Consider the following 8016-nt stretch of genomic DNA (forward strand, 5'->3'; position numbering starts at 1 on the left):
ATTTAAAATAGCCAAATAGGTAATGAAGATGGCAACGTTGCTTTTCAGCCATCCATCACAGAGAGAGGGGAAACAAGAAAATTAGTATGGGGCGATCGAGAGAGAAGATATCAGATTTAAATTCTAGAGAGAGAGAGAGAGAGAGAGTGGGGATGTGGCATTAGATTGATGATGAGAGAAGAGACAATGCTGAAATGGGTACCAATATTTTTCGTGATTTTGTTCATGGTCAATTTTATCTTGGTAAAAAATTTGTGGAGTTGAAGAAAAATGTAATTGGGCCTAAAGTAAATTTTATTGAACTAAAATTAATAACTTCTTTATGAAATCGTAATAAATTATTCATTTATTAAAAATTAATATAAAATAAAAGGATTCAAAATACATGATTTTAATTTTGGCCATTAATTGTGGAGTTTTATAGATCACATGCATGGTTTTGAAATTAATCAATGAACTTTGTCAAAATTTTGCCATTTTCGTTTATGGTAAATATTTGTGAAATTGATTTAGATTTTGCCCATTTTGGAGTTATACAGATCACATGGTTTTGATACGTGAGGCTGTGATTGTGAATGACCCACCAAAATTTGAATATTAGTAAACTGTGTTTAAATCGATTCTTAATAAAAATCTTTAAATCAATTTTGTTATGTCTAAGTCAAGTAATACATAGTTAGTTGTGGAAGAACTTATAAATATTTGTTATTACATGTCATTAGAGATTCTCATAAGTTCTATCAAAATTCTTGCAATCTGATTACACAAATAGGAAACCAACAAATGATTTAAATCGCATTCAATGATTATTTTGATTTTTTGGTTAAGTTTTATTTTTATTTTATTTTAGTTCGACAGACACAAATTATCTTAATATCTTGACAAAGAATCTACAATTTGAAGAAAAATATATCGGGAAAATTGGTGACTGAAACATCATTTTTATACAAAAAGAAAAAAAAATGTATTTAGAAATCCACAAAGCCGAACAATCATATACTAGCAGTATTTTGAAATGAACATTTTATTTCTGCACTGGCTCTTAGCATAAAGAGCAGTTTGACTTTAAGCCTTTGGCGTGCAATAACTACTTTTCTTTTTCATACTTATATTTGTAGGAAATTAATGAGATGAGCAAGGAATCAATTTAGTTAACAACAGTTCATTAACCATTTGCCTAATATAGTAACTTTGGCTGAGCTTATAAGCTCCTCAAAACAGCTTATAAGCTGTTTAGGAGCTTATAAGCTCTTTCAAAGTGTTTGGCAAAATAAGCGATCCTACACAGCTTATAAGCTCCAAAAATAAGCTCCAAGAGCTTACAAGCTCCCCAAAAAATAAGTTCCTCTACCCCAACTTATTTTTTTATAATCTCATATGCAACAATCATTTTACAAATATTTTTCAACTATAATTTTTTATTTTCATCATATATCATTAAAGTTCATTTTTCTTCGATTTTCTCTCTCTAAAAAAATATTTTCTTTCACTAGTGTTAGGTCCGGGGGGTCTCGAATAGGTGTATGGGGAGGGGGGGGGGAATACACCTATAGGCTATTTTTGGCTATCTACCAACCTCAATCAGAGGGATCTCAGTCAGAGATAGAAAAGAAACTTTTCATGCAAACCAGACACCTGTTTAACCGAAATTAGTTTTGACCAACAGGGTTGACGACTGATACTGAAAGCTCTTCAGTAAAGAGTTATCAGTTAAGTCACTAGAACTTAACTGATCCACGTAAGGGCTTCAGTCGTGTTTGCAACGATAGAGATGATATCTCTCTTCCTTACTATCAGAGGATAGTTCAGTGATATCACACACAGCGGAAATTAAACTTAGTTTCGAATAGCCTCGGTGGAGCAGATAGTTGGATTAGGGTTTCTCTTGCTGATAGTCAGTGTTCAGTTTTATCAATTGAAATAGCACAGTTATGAAAGTAAAACTGAAAGCTGTAAATAACACATAAACTTTTACGTGGTTCGGAAAAACTCTTTCCTACATCCACGGCTGGTTGATCAGACCAACAATCCACTCCGCAAGTGCTTGCCTGGTGCACTGCAAACCGTAAACTGAAGATAAACTCTCTTCAGCACCTACACACCTCGCGTAGGGTTTCCCCACCTACACACCTCGCGTAGGATTTCCCTGCTAAGCACACCTCGTGCTCAGACTTCCCTTTCAGAGTTCAGAGTACCTTCCTGAACTCCGAGTCACTCAAACACTCTTATGGGGGAGAGGTTTAAACGAGTGCCAACTATACTTACAAAGAACAAGTTCTTTGAAGCAAGTTTGACCTTTGGCTTCTGGGTACACAGATATATGCCTAGGGTCTAAGAGAATGTATGTAATCAGCAGTGACTGATTTTGGCTTTGGAATTCTCTTCTTCGATTCAAGCTTTGAGCGGTTAAGCTTTAGGCTGAGTAGCTATTTCGGCAAAGCTTCAGCTTATGTTGTTGAATCGGTGAAGATTGAAGTGATCCTCGAGCGCTATTTGTAGGAGAACTCTTGAATAGATCCGTTGGCATAAATCGTCCTCAAGATTTCTTCCGTTGGAGAGCAATTCGAATTTGGGCTGAGGCTTCAATCTTCGAGGTTCCTTGTCTGTGTGGAAACGGCTCTCTTTGAAGGACAGGAGATGTGACATCTCTGAAAAGTAGCCACCAGATAGGAATGACCTCTGCAGAGATAAGATATTGAGATATCTCTGCATTTAATGCGGCTGTACTTTGAGCGTACGTGGCTTCCTGTGAACGTTGGAAGATCAGTCCTAGGATGAATGTTCAACTGATACTTGACTTTAGTATCAGTCTATGGCGCGCATTAAATAATCAGTCTTCAACTGATTCTTTAACTGATACTTCAGTTGGTAACTCCAGTCTTCAGTCTTCAGTCTTCAGTCTTCGACACCGCAACTAAACTAGAAACGAACTCTAACACTTGAGTTCAAAATGATTCTAGTCTATTACATTTAAGTCCTATGAATTTTGGTATCATCAAAACAAGGGTTAGGATATTCCACAAGGTTCCCAACAATTTCCCCCTTTTTGATGATGCCAAAACCACACAGAAGTTCTAGACAATAAAAAGACTGAGCTCTCAGTACAAGTTCTAGACAAGGAGAGAAAACAGTTCCCCCTTAACAATAGAACCTAAACAACTTGTACTTAGAGCAAGAACGAAAACAGTTCTAAACACAGAACTTAAAGTAGACAGAAAAACCATAAATCAGAGCCTGGACAAAGAGTCATTGTCTTCAGGGTGAGATCAATAAGAAGTTCATTTCATTAAAAAGAATGATAAGCCATCAGTCGAGGTACAGAGCAAGACTTACATTGGAGTAAAAAGAAAAACAAAAACATCATGGATAAACCATGGACTCCAGCAGTCTGCTTGGCTGCGCCTTGAACTTCTTGATCTTCATCTTCTGTCTTCGTGTCTTCATGTTCCTAAGCTTGTTCCACTCTCACTTGTGTTCCGTTGAATTGAGGTCTCTTCTGAAACGTCATCCTTCTGGTGATCCATAGCTATCCCATCTACAGTCAAGAAATAGGGACAGGAGTAACCTTCTCAAAAAGATTACTCACTCACTCTTACTTTCCTAACTTTCCCCCTTTTTGGCAACATCAAAAAGAGAGAGATGACCATGGAAGCTGAAATCAAATGAGACAACAACTCCAATTCTCAAGTTGTGGTAACGTCTTGGGAAGAGGAGAGGTCCCGAGAATGCAGAAGGAGAGGACGTCAGGAGTGGGTGGAGAAGGATGAAAAAGAGATGACGGAGAAGGCGGGGAGACAGAGGAATGATGGAAAGCAGTGTGAAGGAAAGGAAAGTATGCATAGCATCGTTAGAGATAATCATGAGATGCAACTATACATACTATCCGAAGAGCGAGGAGACAGACGAGAAGAGAGGAATTAGAAGTGCGAGAGGAGGGGAAGAGAAACGAAGGAAATGTATGGCGAGGCGTTCATGAAAGAATTGGATCAGAACACGCTTTCGTCATACATAGGAGAGAAGAAGATGTGAAGATGGAGAATCGAATCAGTGGCAGTCGTGAGGACTAGCACTATCGATTTTGCGCCGGATGGCAATGAGCTTCTGCGCATTGCTGTTGCACCACATGGAGTTTTCACCAAAAGGTGAGAAGCTTCCTGAGAAACAGGTGAAGTCTGTCCATATTCTAGACAGGAACTTCCAATCCATGTGCCGGGCATGATGATGGAAGACACTCGCTTCACTGGATACAAGTGAGGGTAGAGCAATCTTTGACGTCGGAGAGACGTTGTGATCCAGTGGAAGGGTCCGGTGTAGACCAAGACTATGAGCGTCATTCTTCCACTCCATGACTTTGCAGTCATAGATTTCTCCTTTAGTCGGAACAATTTTTCTCTGCAACTTTGGAAAAAATTGAAACTTTTTCTCACAGTGAAGGCTGTGGAGAGTTGTTAGTTGATGCAGAAGAATCGTGAAGACAGCATGGTGTATAAATAGATAAGATGTGAACCATGTAGAAGATGAAAAGGTTTTTCGAAAACTGTGCCTAAAATGCAATTGAAGAAAAATTTCGCGTCCGCCGTCACTGCGAGGGACTTTGAAAGGCATCATTACATATGTCATGTCAATGAGCGTTTCAAGAAATTTTATTGCAGAGGCAAAAAGGTTGGAAGGATTTTTGGCAAAAAGATCAAGACAAGTTCAATCAAAACAGATTTTCTCTTTATAAAAATCTTGTCCTTTTTCGGATATTCCATTTTCCAACAATTCCAACAATCAGTTAAAGTTTTTGAAAGAAACTGATCAGTTAGAGAAAAGGTTTTGAACTAAACACTTAAAGCTCTAAACTGAAATAACTGATTTTTGAAAAGGTAAGCATTTAAAATACTTACTGATCAACTGAACATAGTAGTCAGTTGATACCACGTGATCCTGGTTGAATCATCAGGATGACTTCTTCTTCAGATGAGCATTTGGACTTCATTGCTTTCCACGTCGGCGATCGTAGAAGCAGCAGTTGGTTGACCACCAGTCAGCATGACTGTTTGAGAAAATCTTCAAACACAGCATCACTCTTCAGGGTTGATGAGGCCGATCTTTGCACATAGATCATTGAACCTCTCTTCTGGAAAAGCCTTGGTCAGCAGGTCCGCTCTCTGAATAGCAGTGGGAATCCATTCCACAGAGATGTTCTTTTTTTCGACATGATCACGAATGAAGTGATGTCGAATCTCAATATGTTTGACTCTGGTGTGATGAACTGGATTCTGGGAGATTGCAATAGCACTGGAGCTGTCGCAATAGATAGGAACTTCCTTTTCCTCGATCCCATAGTCTTTTAGTTGATGGACTAACCACAGGATTTGTGAGCAGCAGCTTCCGGCAGCAACATATTCAGCTTCAGTTGTAGAGGTGGCGACTGAAGTCTGCTTCTTTGAAAACCAAGAGATGAGCTTGTTGCCTAGGAATTGACATGTTCCGGAGGTTGATTTGCGATCAAGCTTGCATCCACCAAAGTCGGAGTTTGAAAATCCGGTGAGCTTGATGTCGTCGTCTGCTGGGTACCACAATCCTAAATTGGGTGTGCCCTTGAGATATCTCAGAATTCGCTTAGCTGCATCCAAATGAGCTTCCTTAGGATCTGATTGATATCTTGCACAAACCCCGACTGCAAATGCGATATCTGGTCTGCTCGTAGTCAAATACAGCAAAGATCCAATGATCTCTCTGTACTTCTTCGAAGAGACAGAGCTTCCTTCTGAACCTGGACAACTTTCCAGTTTGTGTTCATTGGAATCTTGACTGATTTCATGTGCTGAATACCGAACTTAGCTATCAGCTCCTTGGCATACTTGGACTGGCTGATCAGTATTCCTTCTTTGGTCTGCTTGACTTGCAATCCGAGAAAGAAATTCATTTCTCCCATCATGGACATTTGGAATTTGTTCGTCATGATGTCAGCAAACTTATTGCACATGCGTTCGGATTTGGATCCGAAGATTATGTCATCGACATAAATTTGAACAAGCAAGAGATCTTCTCGTTCTTTGAGAGTGAACAAGGTTCTGTCCACAGATCCCTTTTTGAAGCCTTGTTCAACCAGATACTCAGAGAGAGTATCATACCACGCTCTTGGTGCTTGCTTCAACCCATAGAGCACTTTCTTCAGCTTGTACACCTTTTCTGGTCCAGCAACCTCAAATCCAGGAGGTTGTTCTACATAGACTTCATCTGTGAGCACTCCATTAAGAAATGCGCACTTGACATCCATTTGGTGTACCTTGAAACCTTTGTGAGCTGCGAAGGCTAAGAAGAGTCTGACTGCTTCCAATCTGGCAACTGGGGCGAATGTCTCGTCGTAGTCGATTCCTTCTTCTTGACTATATCCTTTAGCCACAAGCCTTGCTTTGTTTCTCACAACGTTTCCTTCTTCGTCTTCCTTGTTCTTGAAAATCCATTTCAAGCCAATCACCTTTGCATCGTCTGGTCGATCCACAAGCTCCCAAACTGAATTCCAGTTGAATTCATTGAGTTCCTCTAGCATTGCGATGACCCATTCAGTGGACTTCAGAGCTTCTTCAATATCCTTGGGCTCTGTAGTTGATAAGAAACAGCTGAGATTCTTATCTTCGTTGATGCAGTTCTGGTTGATGTCGAAGACGAGGTTGCACATTGATCTCTGAGTCTTGACGCCATCTGATGGTTCTCCAATGATGTTCTCCTTAGAGTGGAGTTCAAACCATCTTCGATACTTCTTGATCTCTTCAGGGGATGGTGGAGCTTCTTCGGTCAGAATAGCTCTGGGATGTTGAGCACCTTCTGGAGCAGGGGTGAGTTGAGCTGGGGCGGCTTCTGCGCGTTCAACTTGAACTTCAGCAACTGGAGTTCCCCCTTGACTGATGCCATCTGTATTGGCTCCAGTCTGGACTTCAGACCGTTGGTTGATCTTCTGATACTGAAGCATCTCAGCATCTTCATCTTTGCCAGGTCCCCACACCAAGACAGTAGAGGGCTCGACAGTGTGGATTTCAGCTTTGGAACCTTCATCGATCTGAACACCCTTTTCAGCATCTTGTTCCCTGAAACCATCTGTAGACTCATCAAAGATCACATGAGGTGTTTCTTCTACACAAATAGTTTGAGTATTGAACACTCGATAGGCTTTGCTTGAACGTTCTGTTCCAGAGTATCCAAGGAAGACTCCTGGATCAGCCTTGCTATCGAAGGTGTTCAACCTCTTCTTATCATTGTTGTGTATGAAACACTTATAACCGAAAGCATGAAAGTAGGCAATCGATGGCACTACAAGAAAAATGAGTATACATGACACTGCATACATGACTCTTTTTATGAAAAAGCGTCATGTATGAGCGCCTTTTTGGTATACATGATGCTTTTTAAAAAAAATGTCATGTATGCAGTGTCATGTATAGAATACATGACATTGCGCTGACACTTTTAGTAAAAGCGTCATGTATGAGCGTCGTTTATTCATAGTATACATGACATTTATTTCAAAGCGTCATGTATGTGCGTTAATTTAAATGCTATACATGACATTTATTCAAAATGTCATGTATTTGATTGAAAAAACTGTCATTAATTGTAATATTCTTGACATTTGGTGCATAACGTCAACTATATTTATAACAAGTGTCATATATCCGTTAATTTAATTTCTCTATGTATATCATTATAAAATCGTCATTAGTTACATTATTCTTGATACAAATTTTAAAGCGTTAAGAAGTTGTAAAAAAACTGTCATATATTTTTCTTAAATGCAATTTTTTGAAGAAAAAAATAATTAAAAACATTGCACTTTTGTGAAGTAAAAACTGAAATGCAATGAAAAATGATTGAACTGTTGACTTTTTTCCATTAAAAATCATGCTCAACCAACTGCAACAAGATCTGATAAATAAAAAAAGGCACACAATAATAATAATAATAATAATAATAATAATAATAATAATATTATTATTATTATTATTATTATTATTATTATTATTATTATTA

The sequence above is a fragment of the Salvia miltiorrhiza genome, chromosome 3 (genome assembly GCF_028751815.1).
Source record: "Salvia miltiorrhiza cultivar Shanhuang (shh) chromosome 3, IMPLAD_Smil_shh, whole genome shotgun sequence".
NCBI lineage: Eukaryota > Viridiplantae > Streptophyta > Magnoliopsida > Lamiales > Lamiaceae > Salvia > Salvia miltiorrhiza.